The sequence below is a fragment of the Triticum urartu genome, chromosome 2 (assembly GCF_003073215.2).
Source record: "Triticum urartu cultivar G1812 chromosome 2, Tu2.1, whole genome shotgun sequence".
NCBI classification, from domain to species: domain Eukaryota; kingdom Viridiplantae; phylum Streptophyta; class Magnoliopsida; order Poales; family Poaceae; genus Triticum; species Triticum urartu.
The window spans coordinates 21,067,684-21,089,641 of record NC_053023.1 but is presented as its reverse complement, the minus strand read 5'-3'; the positions used below and the strand labels follow the sequence as shown (position 1 = coordinate 21,089,641).

Genomic DNA, 21,958 nt, shown 5'->3' with positions numbered 1-21,958 from the left:
TGTTCGGTGCAACCATGATCTACCCGCGCCGTCTATAAGAAACTTGAGTTACCCGGTTAACTAGAGAAAAACTGAATGAAAGTCCACAGACAGATGACTAACTAGCATAAGGAGCATGATCTACCCGCGGCCGAGGCGACATGGTTAGGTGCTCGCCACCCAAAAAGCCCATATCGATATTGCACACGACCTCCTCATCATCGCCCATCGGCGGCGATCAGGGGGAGGTGCTGCGCTTTGAAGGGACAAAGATGGTGACCTGCAGCGGTGGTTGGAAGTGTCGGGGCTTCAAGCAGCCATGAGCAGTGAGGTGATGCGCTTTGTATGGATGGCAACATCATGTAGCTATAGAAGACGACGGACGGTGGGCGTGTGTCAACTGCACGGATGGTTTGGGTGAGATCATGCGTGGAGGGGGGGAGGGGCTCAATGGCAAGGAGGTTAGGGAAAAATGGATAGGAAAAACCAAGCGTGGGAGATGGGAAGAAGATGTGGGAGGGCTTGATGAAATGAAAGCGGAACAAGGAATATTACTTCTTTTTTTAGATAGGAGAGATACCTAAAATAATTCACATGTATTTTTAATTTTGATTCTCATGTTATCAACTCAATTTTTCATCAACCAATTCCCGCAACATCGTGCGCAGTATCCTCTAGTTTCAACAAGAGTCCATGCTGCCCAATATGTACCAGATATCTTTAGGAGCTAGGATTTCAAACTCCCGACACCTCCCATGCTCAACATAAATTGTATAAAAGGACTACTTTTATAAACACACAAAAAAATCTAGAATATATTGCATTTCCAAAAAAATTCATATGTTGAGCTTATCACACAGCTACTTCGTAGGCATTTCCATCACTATTGGACGTCTATGTTATGTTACAGCTACAATATGAAGATCGAGAAGGAGAAGACACATATGATATTTATAGATGTCACAAACATACCGAGTAATAATATAAGGTGGTAAATGGTGTTGTAAATGTATTGCTTATTGATAGGAACATGTGAACATACATGTACATAAAAGCGAGTAAGAACCGTCACTTTCTGTCTATTTTATGTTTCCCTTGTACTATCTCTGTACCAAAAATGTCTTATATTTGGTACAGATATTTCTGTACATAAAAGCGTTGGCTGCGGCTGACGTGCACATGTTGGCTGTTCCTGCGTATTATGCGTATGAATCAGCCTCATGTCCAACTCGTGATCTTGGTGTGTCCGCTGCATATATGTTCGCGCGTGCTCGCAAGGCTGCTCCTGTTGCTTCGCTCGCCCGAGGTTTGGATTAATCATCTGACCACCCGCATCCACTTCATCCATGCTGCACGATCGACTTGATCTGTAGGTTGTGTGCGTCTCCGTAGGTCCCTGTGAAGATTGTCCCCGAATTTGCGCATCTCAACATCGATTGAGTAACGGGCTGCCGTTACGCCGTCGCCCCAAGGTCTTTCCTGCCATTGCACCGAAGCGCGCTGCTGCGGCGTCGCCCCTTGGGCCGTAGCATCGCGGCATTGCGGTTCATGCCGCCGCCCTAAGGTCTTCCCCATCGTTGCACCGACACACGCTACCCCTGCATTACCCCTTCAGGCCGTAGCGCCATGGCACACAGTCCACTCCGCCGCCTACGTGGTACGGTATTCATTGTGCCGTCTCCCTAGGCACGGAACGCCATCGTCCATGCATGGTCTTCGTCACACTGTTCGGTTCTTCCTCATTGACAAACATTTCGTACCAGTATCATCGGGGACCTGCTCATATCTGAGTTGATCGTTGGAAGAAAATCATTACTACAAAACATCCCATGCAGGGTTCTGGTGTTGAGTTTGTGCCAAAGAAAACAAACGCGCTCACGCTGCCCCCAGGGGGGCGGCTCTGGCGAACCCTATCCGCCGCCGCCCCCAACCCACCCTGACCCACCCTCCCTCGCCGCCGCCGGAGGAAGTCGGCGAGCAAAGCTCGTCTAGCGGACGGCGGTGGCGGGCTCGCCCTTCATCCTGGGGCCGGACTCGGGCTGCGCGTGACGGCGAACCTAGGCGTCATGCGTGGCGGCGGAGATAGGAAGCTGGAGCGGCCGCTCCAGGGCTTTTTGGCGGGGCTGCGCCTCCATAGCTGTCGGGGCAGCGTGGTGGTCAGCCATGGCGCGCAGTGGCGGTGGATCTGGGCGCCCCCTGCCCAAATTCGTCCTGCTATGGGTGGTGGCGGCCCGTGGTGTCGCCGGCGCTTGGCTGCACGTCCGGGGTGGTTCTCCACTCTGGCGAGTGGAGGTGGTCATCGGCGCGGCGGACACGTCGAATCTGGGTGTGGCCAGATATGCGGCCGGCGTTGTCGGGGTCGGCTTGTTCGGCTGCCGGTGCGTGCGGGCGGTGGGTTCTAGCGCCAGATCTGGCCGTAGTCATCCGGCCCTGATCGGCGGGCTTCTCTCCTGCGGGTTCCTGACGGTGCCGGCGTGGTTGCCGGGACCCTGGCCGCGGGTGAAGCTGGTGGAGGAGATCCAGATTGGGGGAAACCCCTTGGTCGGCCTCGGTCGGCCGCACCGACGATGACGCTCAAGGGCACCGCTTTTCTTCTTGGAGACGTCGGTCTATGTCTGCTCCTTCATTTCCCGCTCTCTGCCTCTCGGGTGAAAACCCTAACTCCGGTGGGCGGCGGTGGCGTCCTTGACGCTGTGACCTTCCTGAAGGCGTCGCCTTGAGGGCTGAGTGGTGGTGGGCATTGTGTGGGTCCTTGACGGTTGCTGGTGGTGGGCACTGCTTCGGGGGAAACCCTAGGATCTGGTTCTCCAGATCGGACGATGGCGGTATTGCGGTGCCGTTTCTCTTCTTGGAGCATCGTTTGTGGACCAGCGCTAGAAGATACAGGCAGGAGGTAGAGCGGCTCCGTCTTGCATGGAGCTTCGGTGGAGCTGTCAAGTCATGCCTGGCCGACAGGTGCTACGCTGAGTCATGCCTAGTTGGCAGGTGTTACGCACGACAGATTTTCCAGAGTCTTCACGTCTGGACGGACGAGCGCAGGGCGGTGGCGCCGTTGGACGCCATGGTGGCATCGATGGATGTCCGGACTGGTAAGAATGATGCGGATCTATCTCCTGAAGATGGGTCAGTGGTCCGATGAAGATGGAGGCTTTTAAAACGTGTGCATGTAGTGTGCGCTTTAGGTCTGTTGCACCGGCCGTTAGTCCGAATATGGTATGTGGATGGATCGACGACGACACTGGTTGTAGATATGGAAAGTGAGAGCACTCATTATCGAATTTGTAGGTGTGAGTGCTGGCTTCGGGTGATTTGATGTATGTTCTTTTCAGACCTTTGTGGAATAATTAATAAAATTGGCTGCATGCATCGATTGATGCAGATGTCGAGGTTCAACCTCCTTTTTTTTTAAAAAAACTAGGAGTTCTTCTAATTACTTCTTTTCATCGTTGGTTAGACAACAATAATTAAATAATACTAGTCGCCAACCCGTGCATTTGCACGGGCAATCGATATTATAATAATTAAAATATTCCACATTGCCCATGAAATATATTAACAATTAATAACGACTTTACAATAATGGGAAATATTGGATATTGGATTAGAATATTTTAAAATAACGATGATACTTACAAATATTAAGTCAATTAATCCTGCATGATTAGGGATCACATTAGGTAAGTAGCAAAATACATCATAACTTTAATAACCAACACAATATAATTTTATTAGCATGAATAGTTGGCAGATTACTGATCGATGATCCATGTTAATCCAAATGTTGTCTTTGTATAATTTGGTAATATGCATAAATATTGGATACTGTTTTAGAATATTTTGCGTATATTTTATACCACTGTACTTGTCAGCACGTAGACCTGTTTATGATATTAATTTGTGTTGCATAGCATACCAAACTCTCACGTGCATAAAAGGATTCTACAAAACACTCTATGTTCCTTGTTGGATACTTGCAACTACTACTGCATGAACAAATGAAGGACAATCAGCTTGAGTATAGTTGGATCATTTAATATACACAACTTGAAAAGATGGAATGTTGAAAATAGAATAGTTAATATAAATATTGAGCTGACTACTCACATGCTAGCTTACAGGGGTGCTATATGCTTCGGTAGGGCATGGATCATCTTACAAACATTTGCCTTGCATGCCAAAATTAACTTTTGCTCTCCTTGTGCTATATACAACCTTATGTATTGCAGAAAGTTTTGAACACAGCGGTTGTTAAATATAAAACATTTTGGAAAGAGTAGTATTATATACTTCTCTATCTTTCAGAACTAATTAAGAAAAAAAGATTCCACATTGATTGCATACAAAGATATTATCTGATTAAATTTGCTCAAGTAAAATATTCACAATATAGGTTTTCTCATAGTCATCTCTTGAATGGCATAAGAAGTTATAAAAGTCTATTTTGGGGACATAAAGATCAGGTCCCGTTTTTTTAATAATACCGGTTCTCACTCTCAATTTGGTCGATTGTGAAGCTTGTTGTTCCGTTTATTTTGTTGCGGACAGCAGAATCCTCCAGACAATGACATGGCAAATTTGTACCTGGTACCTGCTGCATGTACACACACATGAATACAGGCGTAACATTAAGAGCAATGGGTAGTATAGACAACGGTTACGGTAATATCAATATAGAGACGAATTGATTAGATGCCTCAACATGCATGTACCACTGTGTAAACCAATTGATTGCATACCTTTCAGCTGTTCTCACGTGTGTGCTCCTGCAACCGTGTAGAATCGGTTAAGCTAGCATTGTGCACTTGCACAACTTGCAGAAGATCAATCAAGTGTTTAGCTCACGTATATGCATCTTGCCAGGAAGTAATTGACAGAAGGCAGCATATACGCGTATGTCCGTATGTGCGTGCGAGATTGAGATGCGACGTGTAGTCTGCCTGCAACAGCTGATGTTGTTCCATCGCTTTGAAAGGATCCATCAAGCAAGCTTTTTGCACTTGCACATCTCGCTAGAAGATCAATCAAGTGAGAAGTTGGAAAGTAATCAATTGGCAATAAGAGCTGGAGGATGGCCGGCGGCATGGGATTGACTGATGGTTGCTGCATGAGCGAGCGGCGGATATGATGGAGGAAAAGGATTTGACAAAAGAAGGCGATGAGGAACAATTGATCTGAACTCGTTCGCCCGGCAGTGCGTACGGGGGATGCAATCTGGCCGTCCGTTCATCCACCATACAGAGCTGCACGCAGCCCCGATGCCTCGGTCGATCAGACGGCCAGTCTGCATACATCAGCGATATGTGTGATGAAGGAAGCGACTAAATTGAAGGACAAATTCTCTCACATAACTGCAATAGCAGAACAAATCCATCGGATTCAACTACCTTAATTTTCTTGTACGTGGAGAAAAGTACGACCCTACTCAAAGTCGAACTCATGTTCCCAATGGGATGCAGCCATGCAGATACGTATATTCCGGCAAGTACTCATGGAGCTGCCACCGGTGATTACTCTCCGGCAAAAAGATCAAGCATGATTAGCCTCTAATCCTCAGCAGTCCACTTTGTGAGGTAACAGCTCGCTCATCAATATGTCAGTGCACCCAGCGTGTTTGTACAGTTGGCGCTCTTCCGCCGTCTTCCTCTCATAATGCAATCGCAGCTCACCTGCGCTTCGTCAAAAACAATCTATAGGTTCCCTGGAATACGCATGCCTATCATTGTGAGATGGGGTTTTTCTTTTGCTGACCTAGAGGAAGAGAAGAGTCGTGAGATAAAGGGAGAGGGGCACCGTTGCCTATCGTTTGAGAACAGGAGATTTTTCTATCTGGCTTAGCGAGAGGATATTGAGTCGTGAGAGATTGCAGGAGAGGCAAAGGGCAGGTTCCCATCTTCAGATATGCTACTTCATCCGACGACTCATAATTTCTAGGGATTTTTTTTCAACGTGGGAATTCTCTGGGAGTTATCAAAAGATCTACACCGTTATAATTCGGCCCCACTAAAATAAACGGCTCATAATTTCTAATTAACGTAGGAATTTCTAGGGAGTCCATGATTAGTAGAAGTAAGTAAGTAAGTAAGTATAAGTAAATATAAGTATAAGTATAAGTATAGATATAGATAGATAGATATAGATATAGATATAGAAGTATAGATAGATATAGATATAGATAGATATAGAAGTATAGATATAGATTATAGTAAGTACTAGCAGTTTATCTCAAGCTGCAACAATCACCTGGCCTCCCTTGGGTTAAGTGGTTCTTTGCTCAGCATCCGTACCACTGTCAAATAATCCCTTACGATGTTCCTTTCTTTGGAAAACAGCAATCGCAGAACTTTACGCTGTTCAGGAAATTGCCTTTGCTCTCACTTATAATGGCTCCAACAGCTTCTTCTGGTCCGGCACCTGTGTCGCTACTAACTGCCTCATAGAACCTTTTTTCTAACCTATTCTCTCACTCCATCAATAAAAACATTTCAGTCGCAAAAAAAAAACATTTCAATCTTGATTGTCATGCAAGACGGGCTACTCTCTAACCTTGGAATCGTTTACTAATGTCTCTGCCGTAGAACTGGTTAAGGAGCTTTTTTTGTTGCAGGACTTTCGCCTAGAGGACCAACCAGACAAAAGATTCACCATCCACGGTTTGCCCTTCTCCTTCAAGATGGCACGACATGACATATGCTCAGCTCATGTCCACGTATGACATACATAGACCCCAACACGACGCATATTGGGATGCCCAAGGCCCTAAAGTGTTTTTTTTCTGCATTCCTATTATTCATAGAAAGGTTCATTACAACATTGTACGCAAATGTATTGTGATGATCCTTCGGAAGATGCACTCTACCTTTTCCTCCATGCCCTGATGCTTGCCAGATTTGGGCGAGGCTCGGTTCCACACAAGTTCGGACACCCTACTTCAGGATTGGGACATCCGCACACTGCATGGGTTCGACCAATCCGTCCAGCCCAATGTGCTCCTCACCATCTTCTTGAAAACTCAGGCCTGGAGGAACCCGATGGTTTTCCGCGACAAGTCACTCCCCAACCTCACTATCATCAGAAACATTCTTTATGATGCCCGTTGTGGACTCATCTATTTAAAGAACCTAGTCAAAAGGCAAACACTATGCCATGGCGTCAGTACCTCTCCTCGTGCATCGGTGCCTCATTGTAAATCTTGGAACTTGAACCCATGGTTCACCCTTGAGTAATATATACATGTGGGGATGTGTTTAGTAACATAATAGTGTTCCACACCACGACTGAGTCATTCCCATGAATGTGTCCTTTTGCTGCGTCTGTAACCCTGTATACTTGGATCTCACTATTGAAGATGAACGGGGCGCTTGCTAAACACTGCAATGAGGAGGAGAATATTCGACCTCCATTCTTTGTGATGCAAGATGAATATTAGGACTGGTTGGTACAAGAAAATGACGGAGAAATCATGCTTCTTCATTTTTCCTTTGAACAAAGCTCTCCGCATGCAATTGGTTTTTCTTTACAGTAAAAACTCGGAATGTCTGTTCTCTTTTCTCTTTCCTTCTTTTCCCTCACAAAAAGGAGAGAAAAGAAAATCTGAAATTTTGGGTCTTTTTTACTTCAGTTGTCGCCGCAGTGTCCCGTTCCCCACAGTCGCCCTCCTTAGCCTTCATTCCCCGCCGCTCCGCTCGAGCTGACGCCGCAGGCTGTTGTCTGAGCCTCTCCTCTGCCTCCAGCTTGATTCATCCTCCACCCCAACACTACACTATGCTAGGCTAGATCTCGTCTCCACCATGCATCCTTGGCGCGCCAGTCCTTCTTCTTGAAAGGCTACGCATGCACTTGAAGGCAGACTCCGCACCCCGCCACCACAGGATCATGGTGTTCGACATGGTGGCGGAGTCATTCCGGCACATGCGCTCACCACTGGTGAACCCTGGGCATGTTATGTGCTTGTTTGACATGGGTGGCAAGCTTGTAGTGCCCACCAACAAGGATCAAGCTGATGGGAGAAACTCGAACCTCTTTGTTCAGGTTGATCGTGCCTATGGTAACTCAAGGTCAATAACCATCGGAGATTGGTTTAGAGAATGTATCCAAGAATCAACGCCACCATGACCATTACTCCCTCCATTCCACAATGTAGTGCTTCCTCTATCTACGTGCTTCAACTTTGACTGTAAATTTAACTACCAAGACCGATTGCGGCGGGAGCAAAAATTATATCAGTGAATTCGTATTCGAAAGAAGTTTTCAATTATATAATTTTTTTTCTCCCGCCGCAGTTGGTCTCGTTGGTTAAATTTATGGTTGGACCTCGGGAAGCGCGGGCGCACTATATTTTGAAATGGAGGGAGTACAAAATACATGCAACACTGCCTTGTTTTCAATGTTCCTTGATTTACCATTCTATTTGCGGTAGATTTTTTCTTGATTGCTCGAGTGACGTGGCACAAGAGATGAAACACAACATGTATATTTCTGTTTTCAGACTCACAGATTCTCTGTTGTAACTGGTAAGATGAAAACAATTTTTAAGCATGCTAATTATACTGTTGACTTGCATGTGACCCTTGGTTCGATAAACCGAGCAATGTCTATGCTTTCTTGGTTCCATGGTTATCCCCCCCCCCCTCTTTAGTTATTGTATACTTTCTAGGTAAAGGAATGGCTTTTTTCATCATTTTACTATCAAATCTTTGAGTATCTTCCTCAATTGGTGTAGCATGTGGTTTGTAATGTGTAGTTGGTACAACATGTTTTTCTTGGGCATTGTATCTTCGCCTATCTTTATAGGTTCGGTAAGCATATATCATAGTACTATGGCTTTTCACTAGTGTCATTCAATCATTAATTGACGTTGCAGTATCTCGGTAGATGGTGAGTGATGAGGTGGATCACACACACCATATCCTTATAAGTATCTTCTTTCTGGAACAAGACCACAATGCAAATAACCAATGTTGGCGGCAAGCACAGAATAAATCTTTCTTTCCATGAGAAGTAATATGTAACTCGGATTGAGAGATATTGGGAAATTAGCTGTGAAGCAAATATCCTTGATAATGTTTGCAACAATAATTTCTTGGCACCCAAACATGTGTGGTTCCTAGTCTATGAAGTGGTACTTTCTCATCAAAAAATGAGCTACAAATTTATTTCATCCTATCCTAACCTTCCTACAAACCCAGTAGTTCAACCTCAGCTCTCAGTGGAAGAGGTCAACAATGGCCACGTTCTGCTGGCAAGTGGGTTGGAGACTAGGCAACCACTAGCAGGTTGTTTATCATCCTCACATTTGGTTCCTTTAAACCAGAGGAAGGCTTGTGTCTTTGATATCTCCACAAGTTTGTTGGGGTCAGAGCCGGAGGCAATGGAGGGACGAGCATCTTCACACTTCAGGACCATCAGCATGACGTTTGGGCGCTTCAGTCCTGGTTCATGCTGCCAGTGATGGGTACCAGGCGTTTCAATGATCAGGGAGACGTTCTTGTCAGCTGTTATGGCCAGTTGTTGCACTGTGACCAAAAAGGAAATTTGGTAGCCAACTTCCCGTTTGATGATACCCTAAAAAAACTTCCAGTTTGATGAGGACCTGCCGGTGGTTCTTCCTCACAGCCTTAAAGAGAGTTTTATTCAGCATACATTTTTCCGAGAAGACGAACAAGTGATTCCTGTCGACTCTTCCAGATATCTCATTTTGTGCCTCTTGAGTAAGTTGTTCTTGGATTCTCCTTATTCAACCTCCCATAATTTTGAAACAAAAATACAATTATCTTCAATCAGAGAACCTGTTCTAGAACTGAGCGATTTGGCAGCACCATAACTCAGTTTTGCACACCGAGTTATTAAAACAAAACACCATATAGCTAAGTTTTGCACATTGAGAATTTCATTCAAAACTTGTTAGTACTTTGTCCACGTGCTTCCTGAGGTTGGAAGATGACTTTGGCCATGTTGAATACTGGAGGAATCCATTATCTGTTCTTCTAGGGACCATCTTTTTTTTTCATTCTATTCTTAGGTTCTACCACCATCACATAATAACGTCCATAGTTATCATTTGAAGTTAATCAATAAGTATATTGGCATTCCTCAGTGTTTGGTTTGTCGCTGCCTATGTGGTGCCTCTGCCATCAAGGCATCATCATGTCGCTTGGGTCCAGCACATCCTGGGATACCGCCTTTGTGATTGGTTCTCTGCTAAGCGAAGATGGTTCGATTAGAGGCACTTCTCCGTTAAGAAGAAATATATCCTATTATATTTGCGCAGTCAGAATTTCAAAACTAGTATCGACTATGTTACTGTTTAGTGCAGACACTATGCTGAAATCAGCATGTTCACTGACAACTCTGATGGATTAACTTCATGTGAGGCTCCTGTGTTCAGTTGATGCCGCATCTTTTTTCAGATATTTATTGCTATTAGCAGCGTTACATAAATTTCCTTCTGCTGCATGCTTACGGGGCTTATTTGAAGCCTCATTATGTAATATGTTTAACCTACTGACTCTGGATGTCTCCGATGTTCTTTCCGGCAGTGTAATTCTACTTGAGTCAGTGCCAATGTTAGGAGCAGTACTGCGCTACAATGGGAACATTAATATTTATGTTTGTCACCCGTTGTGTCATGTATATGTAAGGTATAGGCGCTACAATAGGAACTGTTTAGAATTGCCCGGCGTGTGGATGACTCTGGGGTAGTTAGGTAGTAAGCTAGTGTTTTGATGTGCTGAAATGTTCTCAAATAGCTCTGTTGCTTTTCTTCCCTTTGGCTCAGACTTGATAAGATCCTCTGAGAGAGATGTTGAACTTCTTCAGTAAATCTCTCCTTGTAATAATTCTGCTGCAACTACTTTCTGGCTGGAGCCGAGAGCTGTTAACAGTATGGTGTGGTTTTGCCTTTGCTTTTTAATAAAAGTTGGGGCAGGGGGGCAACCCCTCTCAATTCAAAAATAAATAAAAATCTAGTAGTTATTAGACAATGTGGCCCCCCAAACTGTTGCCAAAGAAATCGCTTATGTTTTAGTGCAAGCTGTGCATAGGAGATCATGCTGGTACTCTTAAACATTAAAATGGATGAGTAGATTATGATGAAGTTGCGTGATCATGACACGTTGCAGCTGATGGTGAAGTCAACGTTCATGTGGGAGAGATTGTGGAGAAAACACAATACTGTACGGATATGAAATGTCTATGTTCCCCTAAGAAATATAGGTTGGATTTTTTTGGTACTCCCACGGTCCCACCCCATCTTGAGGACTAATATGGGGTACCATTATCATATACTTCCTCTGTTCCATAATATAGTGTGTATAGATTATTTCAAAAGTCAAACTTTGACCAAATTTATAGAGAAAACTATTATATCTACTAGAACCTACATCTTATGATGAATCTTATGTTATACTTTTGGCATTCTAGGTGTAAATGTTTTTCTTCACAAACTTGGTCAAAGTTTGGGTGGTTTGACTTTTCACAAAGCACTACATTATGAAACAGAGGGAGTATAACTTGTATGTGTACAAGTACGATTTTTGAAGTCTAAAAACATTACCAGAAGAGCAGCCACATCGTTGAAAGAAAAACACTTGAAACTTTGAGTTTACATATCGCCACATATATGTAACTTCTAATAGATTTTAGAAACAAAATAATGACCCCGTCTGTTGCAGCAAATAGTTAGATAGCTCCATAACATTCTGATGATTCAAGTTTTAGGTTTAAATTCTGTGCTGGGAGCTCACTTTGCCATAACAATAGAACATAGGTATGTTGGGCAAATTATTAGCGGGAGTAGCCACTGTTTTAAGATAACACAGACTTTGGCAGTGCTACAGGAGGCGCGCGTACTGCTGGCTAAAGGACTAGTTGTGGTAAGATTCTCATAGAATGGTTGAGAAATAACTTTGTGAAGCTGCGCAAAGAGATTGAGAACACCATGGCACACTTCAACTCTAGGAGCAACGAGAGTAGCACGCATCTTCTTCCTAACACCTCCCATCCTCACGACAACAATTAGAGTTGCACCCATTACTACATAGACTAGTCATAGATCTATGCACACACAATTATCCATACCACTGCTTCACACTTCCGGCGTTTATATAAAAGGATGCAAAGAAGTGAGAAAAAGAGTACACATTGTAAATATCATGTTCTGAGGAAATTAGTGGGTGGTGTAAATTAAGGATCTGTTTGTCAGAGAAGTAGTGGGTAGTGTAAATTAAGGTGATAGTAGGTGAAATATGAGAGCAATAATTGTATACATATGTATAGTCAGTACTATATGTAACATGTCATGATACTAAGAAATGATAAGCAACAAGGGTAAAAAAAGAGAATGCAAAAAGGTAACTCATGGCTGTTGCAAAGCTAGTGACGACTCATTGGTAAGTCTTATGGTTCTCCATTCTTGAATCGAGCAGCTTGTGTGGTATGCTCTCACACCCTTCTTTTTTCGGAGGATGAACCATAAAAATATTGTGTCCACCTTGGAATTTACTTTCTGAGTGCTTAAGATGGGGATGATCTGATTATGCCTATGCTTGTTCGGCAGGAAATGGCACGCAGTTGCATTGAGTTGTTCTTAGGGATGATCAAATATCTCATTGCGCAAGCAAGGTGATATGATTATGTTGTTAATCGTACATGGCTGCTCCAAGTCCAGGGCTTCCGCAATAAGACAGTATAATACAAGCTCTTGGTTTTAGGGAAGGACTAAAAATACAAGCTCTTGTTTTAGATAGTATAATACAAGCTCTTGTAGGTTTCAGTATAATACAATGATTGTTGCTTTACATATAAAGCAGGGCGAAACCCTTTTTCAGTATGCTGAAATCAGCATGTTCACTGACAACTCTGATGGATTAACTTCATGTGAGGCTCCTGTTCAGTTGATGCCTTAGGCTTTTTCAGATATTTATTGTTGTTAGCAGCGTAACCTACTGACTCTGGAAGTCTCTGGTTGTCTTATAGGCAGTGCCGATGTTAGGAGCAGCACTGCGCTACAATGGGAACATTAATGACTTTGGCTCGCTGAAAAAAATAAAGCACTATAGCGTATTTAGGCCCTGTTCGGCAGCTCTCCGCTCCGCAGCTCCCGGCCGAAGCGGAGCGGCCTGCAGTGTATTTTTGTGGAGCTGTCAACAGAGCTAGCCGAGGCTGATTGTAAGGACATTGAGATTTGAGTAATGCAAAGATTTTACCCACAAAAAAAAGGGGTGCTCTGTCGGCTCCCGTATTTTACGGAGCTGGAGAGCTGCCGAACGGGGCCTTAAAGTTGTCTCTCTAAATAATCATTGTACAAGGTCTTGCTAATAGCATGCTATAGCGCAATATAGCACGCTAATAGCATATTCTGAGGCCAGCGCTATTTTGCTGTAGCACGTGATTTTTTTTTCTTTGTCGGGCTGTATAGTTTTTCCATGGAAAAAGATCCACTTTCCACGGTCCATAAGAAGAGAAGTCCAAGCGCGCGGCACCCGAACAAACGGGCCTGGCCTGCCATCCAACAGGCAGGGGATCGATTCTTACCGCTCTCAAACGCATACCGTGCCCTAGGGTACGGGCGAAGCACGGCGGCGACATCGCCTACGCCCTCCTCCTTCCCCATCTCCATCGCCGCTCTACGGTTCACACTTCTCCGGCGGGCCTCCCTACAGCCTTCTTTTCCTGCATACGTGCCTTCACCGGCAACTCCAGCATGGCGGCGGGTTCGCCGGAGCAGTTGCCACGAGGCGTGAAGGTATTGGAGACCGTAGAGCTGACGGAGCGAGAGAAGAAGATCTTCCAACGGCTTCTCGATGTCATCCGTCACTTCAAGCTCGGCACTGAGCTTCACGTCGCCGGTGGTTGGGTTCGGGACAAGGTGATTGATCTTTTTATTCTCTTTTTGTGGTTTATTAGGCAATATGAGTTCTTCCTTTCTTCTTTGCTCGCGGCAGACACACAGAGCGGGGAAGCTTCTATAACTTTGTTCTAGTTTTTGCTTTGATGAGGGCATCTCCGAAGGAGACCCTCAAAGCTGTTGTATATGTCTGAATTGTGGTATTCGGATTATTTTTGTCCACTTTTGTTTTTCAGTGGGATCCCTTTCAGTCTAAACTGGAAGCACTTGGGGGAGCTATGCAGGAGTCCGAACATTCACTTGACTAACAAAAAGCAACCACGTGGTCTTCCTCCTTTTCTATCTTTCCCCTCTCTCCTCCAAACCGTACACCACACACACATATCCAACCCAGAGTTTTGATTATTATTTTTTTGCATTTTTCTTGCCCCAGGCTAAGATGGCCGAATTTTGGTCGTTACAAAAATTTCTTCCAAATCTCGGACGAAATTGCAGAACTGAAATTTGATTTTTTGAACAAAATTTGACTGGGCCAAAATTATTTGCCCAAAAGAGATTTTTTTCACCCTAGGCCGAGATGGCTGAAATCCAAAAAAATTTGGCCGGAAATCAAAACTCCGATCCAACCAAAAGCAACCACATGCATGGTCTCCCTCTCGTCTCTCTCCTTCCAACCGGACAATTGAGGTTAATTTGTGAATAAGCATTGGATGACTCTCTCTCGCATCATGTCCGCGGACCACATCCGGACGTGAAAAAGGACATTTGCGGTGTTCGGTTTGGGGCTAGCATTGGAGATGCCCTGAGTACCCTTTTATAATGTCTGGGTAACAGATTGTTGAATTTGCATAAAATCAGTCCTTTTGTACCGAGGTTTACGAACGGTGCTCTGTTCTATATGTAAATCTTCTATCAAGGGGGCCAAGTGCTCTTAAAAAGTGTTTTAAACAGAAAATCATCACTAATTTTGCACTCTTCATTAAAAAATGAAACAAATCCATGATGTTTGGGAGGTCCAGGCCCCTTGCTGGTCCCCCTCTCTCCGCCACTGATTCTGCCTGTTTGACACTAATCAGCATCTGCTTGCAATTTCTATATGAAATAACTGTTGGCTAGTTTTTTGACTTCATTGTTACCTTAACAGCTATTAGGGAAAGAACCAGTTGACATTGACATTGCTCTTGATAATATGACGGGCAAGGATTTTGTGAGTACGTAAATAAGTACGCAAAGGTGAGACTGGAGGAGGAGGAAGGAATCCATATTATACCACGGTATGCAATTCTCTTTATGCTAATCCTCATGAGTGACTTATTACTGTTATGCCACTTTACACATGCTTGGTCAAAAAGGAATAGTTCCCATCAAATACCATGGCTATCTGTTTATTAATTAACTTGTGTGATAACGTTTATTAGTTTTTTTTTGCAGCAACCCTGATCAATCAAAGCACTTGGAAACTGCTAACATGAAGATTTTCCTAAAAGTTGTTGATTTTGTTAACTTGAGGTCTGAAAAATATGTTGGGAGCAGCCGTATTCCTACCATGGTGTGTACTTATCTAGTGTCCCTTTACATACTCATATTATTGAGCTCAGTGTACACAATACATATAAGAGTAATTTTTTATCATTGTGAGATACTTTACAACCTGCTTATGGCCGTATTATGTTTTCAACTTGCAGAAGTTTGGCACAGTGGAAGAAGATGCATACCGTAGGCACCTAACAATGAATAGGTAACACAATGATATTCCATTTAAGACGTGCTTGTGTTTTGTCCGAAGCTTTTCTTTGATCATTAATGTTGATACGAGTTTAAAATCAAAACTACAACACAAGTTATTCTTTAGAATCCCTGAATTTATATTTTTCAAAATAAATTTGACAGTTTATTCTTCAACATCAACAATAACTCTGTGGAAGATTTTACTTTAAGAGGTAAGTTTGCAGTACTTCTATGGCACGGCATAATAAATTCTCATGAGTGAAATGTAAGTGTCGTCCTTAACCTGTCGACCTCATGAGTGAAATGTAAGTATTGTCCTCTAACTTCTCAGAGAGTATCATCCATGTCCATGAACTTTCAAAGTGCGCTTTTGAATCTTCAACTTATGTTCACTACTAGTCCAAACCAGGCCGGTCGTCATCTTGGTGCCTTGTGGCATATTGACTCACCTACACTCTTTTAAGGTGAGCCCCCAATTTCACATATCTATTCTCTCTTAAAATTGGACATGTGTTGTGAAACTCACCTTCCTTCTTTTCTTGCTCATCTGACACGCATGGCCATGGCCATTATTCCCCTCTACCTAACAAACCACACATGTGATGTCGGCTTACAATGTGACACAGGTACCAAGATGCTAACTTTGATGGTTAAGACCTGCTGTAAACAACTTAACAAGTTTGAGGACCCAGAACCACATTTTCAAAGTCCGTGGAGATGAAGTTAGAGGACTTCCTATGCATTTTATTCTAAATTAATGGGGCTGTCTTACAATACAAATGCTGCTATGTCATTGACTCATTGTGAAGGTATTGATGACCTCAAAAAGGGCCTTATTGCCACTCCTTTACCTGCCAAAGCTACCTTCTTCGATGACCCACTTAGAGTTCTTCGAGCAATTCGATTTGGTAAGTTTAAACATCTCCTAGTTGATCTTAACATTTCTATATGCCAATTTTCATATTACAGAACTATTCATGAAAGTTACTTCCTATGATTGTGGATAATGGATAAATGTAACCAGTGTATAATTTTAGTTGCGAACTTAAGAAATTGCTTATGTTCCATTTATAGATAAATGTGGCTCCAACTATTTGATCAAATAATTGAGATCACGATGTTATGAAAATGTGACATTCCAATATTTAGTATTTTGGGACGTTGCCCCTTCTAATGAACGTTGCTCCCCTGGGGCGGCTAGCAAAATTTGATTTGACCTTCTCCAATAAAAAAAAATCATGTGTAGTTCTTTCTTCTGCTCCCCTCTATGGCTCTATACTTGTTAGGAAAATCACCATCGTGGTTGACCTTCTAGGCATATAAAATTAAAACTAGTTGATGGTATTGCGTGTAATTCTTCTCGGGCAAGGCTCGATTCGATAGCCCTCTCCCACAGCTTCATAACTCCCTGGTAATTAGTACACAACGTTGGATATCTCCCCTGTTCTGAAGAAGGATTTGTTTCTGCTGTGTGCATTTCTTGATCTAAGAAATGGACAATGAATTATAATGAGTACCCAAACTTGTTCGGTGATGTCATCTAAGTCCTTAAATTATTAGTTTGCAGTTTTATGCTCCTATACTTGCTATGTTCGTGATCCAAACCTCACTTATTGGTCTGCATACATGGCATCCATGTCATCTAATTTTGCCAACTCATCATAAATTCACCGTTGGTCCCCAATAAATTCCAATAAACAAACAAAACCTCTGATGAGATCCTACATAAAGATGATAATAGTTGAGGCCCCTAAACTAATTAATAGTTCAGAACCAAACGGGTATAGGGGCTGCAACTGTAAGAATGTAAGAGCACATCTAACCAATCCCCTAAAAGCCTATATCTCCCTTGCACCTAACCAAACCCTCAAACCGTTAGAGGAGGATATTCGAAGGAGTTAAGTTTACTCCAACGCACAACTCTCCTATTTTTACTCCTCTGCGACACCACTCCTTAAAAAACATCCCTTTCCTTCCTCCTGTCGCCCGCTGCCAGAATCCACGCCGCAGGCTGTCGGCCGCCCTGGTGACCGCAAAATGGAAACCCCCGATGCTCTCACAACTCCGGGGACCCTCGCCGGTGATGAGGAACTTCATAAAATCATGCTTGTGCGGCTGTATGGCGCCAGCTGTGTGTGCTCGTCCTACAATGGCTGCCACGTACTGGAGCTCCCATGGCGTCCTGCAACACCCGCGCTGCCACCGGCCAAGGCCTTCTAGCCTGTTGTGCAAGTACACCATGCACGCACACGCACACCACATACAGGCATACCACACACGCACTCACACCACACACTCACCTGGTAGGCCGCCGTCATGTTCGATGGCGAGCATGACCAAACCTTCAACTAGGTAGCATGGGCGCAGGCGCATTGGACCTCACCGTGGTGGGGAAGACCGGTGGCGAGGCGGCGGAATCAGGGCTGGGCGACATGTCGTTCCTGTGTGCGGTCGAGGTGCTGCTCCGGCTGGGCGCGTCGGAAGGAAGAAGGAGATGAACAGAGACTTCCATGTGGGGTTAGTTCATTTGAGGAGTTAAATTTGATGGTTCGGTTACATCCAGCCACCGTTGGAGGAGTACAATTTTTAGTTACAGATACTCTATCGTTTGCTCCTCTAAATTATAAGGTGTCGGTTAGACATGCTCCAACACTTAATTGAAACATCCTATTTCTTTGTGTAAGCTCATCTTTATCTTTTGCAGCTGCTAGATTCAACTTTACATTATCCGATGAGTTGAAGGAAGCTGCTTCGGATGAAAAGGTGAAATTGGGACTTGGTTGCAAGATTAGCAGAGAACGTATTGGCAAGGAGGTTTGATGTCTACACTACCTATCATCTGACAGCTTTTTGCTAATTGGTTTCCTGCTTTTGTGAATAATAAAGCTCTAGATGAACTCAGAAAACAACCCTAGTGATAAATCTCTTGCATGTATATTGTGCAGATTAATCTTATGATGTCAGGCAAACACCCAGCTGAAGCAATGTCTCACATCCGTGATTTGGGGTTATTTTACGTTGTATTTTCTTTCCCTGAAACATCTGACCCACCAGGTTTTGACAACTATGATCGGTGTGTCCTTGTTCTGACATCTAGTTATTTTGTGTTTTAGAGCCAGGCAACTGTCTGTACACAGTTTTATTTACTATACTCATTATAGGGATTGGAATAGTAGAAGATACCTATGTGCATTTATCTTTTTATTTACATTAGCACCCATGGTTATCCTGTACTGGTGCAGATGTTGCGTTTCACACATTGAAGCAGCTTGGAACCTTGCAATTTCTGTGCATGACGGCCTTTCTCATCCCATGCTGTCGGTCTGTTTTCTTTTTACTCAGATAATATCTTCTTACCTCTGTTTAAAATGCCTTGCAATTTCTGTGCATGACGGCCTTTCTCATCCCATGCTGTCGGTCTGTTTTCTTTTTACTCAGATAATATCTTCTTACCTCTGTTTAAAATGCCTTGCAATTTCTGTGCATGACGGCCTTTCTCATCCCATGCTGTCGGTCTGTTTTCTTTTTACTCAGATAATATCTTCTTACCTCTGTTTAAAATGCCTTGCAATTTCTGTGCATGACGGCCTTTCTCATCCCATGCTGTCGGTCTGTTTTCTTTTTACTCAGATAATATCTTCTTACCTCTGTTTAAAATGCCTTGCAATTTCTGTGCATGACGGCCTTTCTCATCCCATGCTGTCGGTCTGTTTTCTTTTTACTCAGATAATATCTTCTTACCTCTGTTTAAAATGCCTTGCAATTTCTGTGCATGACGGCCTTTCTCATCCCATGCTGTCGGTCTGTTTTCTTTTTACTCAGATAATATCTTCTTACCTCTGTTTAAAATGCGTGAGAGCTTAACGACCCTACACTGGCGAACTACTTGAGCCTTTTACAGAAAAATGTATATCGAAAATTGAACCTGGAATCGAACTGTTTGTCTTTTTTTGTCTGCAATGATTTATCATAGTATTGTTCTGTTAATATTCAGAGCACCTGTGATGTGATATTGATAATATGTCCTGTCTCAGTTCCCTCAATGCTATTATGGAAAATTATAATTATTTGACTATAATCTCTGTTCTCTCTTGTCTTCCCTTAACATTAGACCTTTTATGGTGTTTATTAGGCTGAACAGCAACAGCTTTACCTCTATAGTGCACTCTTTTTTCCCCTCCGAAAGATGTCCTGCTTGGACGAAAAATCTAAGGAGGTAACATCTAACTTATGCATCATCCAATCATTTGTGAATCCAATGTTTTGTCAATTTGAATGGTATCCATCTGCTACTGTCTCAAGTCTTTTTCTTCTATTGTGTCGCCTGCAGATTCCTGTCACTAGCTATATTATTAAGGAGTCATTAAGGCTGGACGCATATGTTGCTAAATCCGTACGTTCTGTTGAGTTGCCCCCATCGAGTAGCATTTGCTATTGTGACTCCTAGTCTTGTTTAGTGTGGTAACAAATTAATTAACTCGTCGTAATATCTTGTGTGCCTAAAGGTTGTTAACATACATGCTGCCAGCAGAGAGTTTGCTGAATTAGTTCCCCTCTTTGAATCAAATGTCGCTTTGGGAACTCTCAAGGGGAAGCTGGAAGATGAATATCTCGATATACCAACAGACATGTTGAAGCGTGTAAAAGCAGGTCATTTTTAGCTTGCTAATTTTTTTCAAAACTGTCATACCCTGTCCTGATCTGATGCATGTCTTCCTATTACAGTGGAAAACTAAGTTGTATTTTAGACCATAACATTTGACACTGAACGCGTTCAGGACTGATACTTGATGAAATAAAGAACTTGTGGCGGGTGGCACTTCTTATATCCATTCTCTCCTATCCAGAAGCTGAAAATGCCCTCAGTCAGCAGGATGAGCTGCGTCGGAGGAAAGAGAAGTACATCAAAGTTGAGCGTTCCATAACTGATCTAGGTAAAGTAAACGGCGGTTGTTGAATTTACGCTTTTCCCATCACCACAAGCGTAGAGATATCTGTATCACATTTTAACACTTTAGGTCTCGACGGGGTGTGGGAGTGCGAGTGGAAACAGAAGCAATTGGTCAATGGCAACACTATAATGGGAGTTCTGCAGGTCAAGTCAGGAGGTCGACTGATTGGAGAATGGGTTGCCCTGCCCGCTTGTAACTGATCACATCAATTGTATCTTAAAAAATGTTGACACAACTAGTATTCCTTTTCACAGAAAGAACGTGTGTTCAAGTGGCGGCTTGCGCATCCGGAAGGAACCATGGATGATTGCATCGATTGGATGAAGCGGTCCCAATCGAAACGCCAAAAAGTAGAATCCAGCATCTGATGGTGACATTTTGAGAATACTTTGTGTATTAGATCCATTGTTTGCGTGATGTTAGCATGATCCTGGGACTGCCTGCCAGAACATTGTCTATCTGTGATGTTAGGATGTTCGTTTGCATTATGCAAGGAATCCCAGAATTAAGGAATCCCAGAATAGGACCTGGTGTAGATCGAATGCTATGGTTTTATTACCTGCTTTGCATTATGATTGTTATTGACCATTATGTACGAAACAGGACCAGGTTTAGATTAAAAGATGCATATTTTTTGTAAGTACTCCCTCCGTTCCTAAATATAGGTCTTTCTAGAGATTTCAACAAGTGACTATATACAGAGCAAAATGTGTGAATCTACACTCTAAAATATGTCTATATACATCCGCATATGGTAGTCCATTTGAAATCTCTAAAAAGACTTATTATTTAGGAACGGAGGAAGTACATCTCATGATTTATAATGGACCTCAAGCAATATATATGCGCCTTGAAGTGTTTATGGATCTGCAGGTGACCATCATCCGGCGAAGAAAGATGATGGGGATGGGCAGTCGTCAGCAACGCGCTGGTGATCATTTATGATTATGTAGGTGCAGATACCATGAGCATCGAAAAGAAGTAAGAAAAACTACGTGGCAGTTTTTGTGTGCATGTGTTTGCGTGATGTTGATGTGATCGATGTGTGGGCGAAAACGTTCACTTGTCCAACTCATGTTGCCTCTATCAGCGAGAGTCCACACAACTATCAGAATTCTAACTGAAGATCATGAAAAAGAACAATCAAAGGTACATTTTCGGAGAATCAAAAGAACATGGTGACATGCTCGTTTTCAAAATCACGCAGTTCTTCCAACTTATTCTAACTTTTGAGCTGGAGCTCTGCTGACACAAGCAAGAGCTCAGTTCTTCCTTATGGGTGGCAGATCGTCATGACCACAGGATATGTATGAAAACAGAAGGGTGAGAAAGAATGTTCAGACAAAACAATAATTCAAACAATTAGCAGACTCAACAATATATATTGCCACCACTCTAACATGGATAGATTCATAGATCATGAGGTTTCCACAACGGCTGCTTGCGGATTTTATAA

At 43.2% G+C, this 21,958-nt stretch overlaps 1 pseudogene; it reads left to right on the top strand.

Moving 5' to 3' along the window:
• Positions 1–7,809: 7,809 nt before the first annotated feature.
• Positions 7,810–20,977, top strand: LOC125534789 (annotated as a pseudogene).
• Positions 20,978–21,958: the final 981 nt, after the last annotated feature.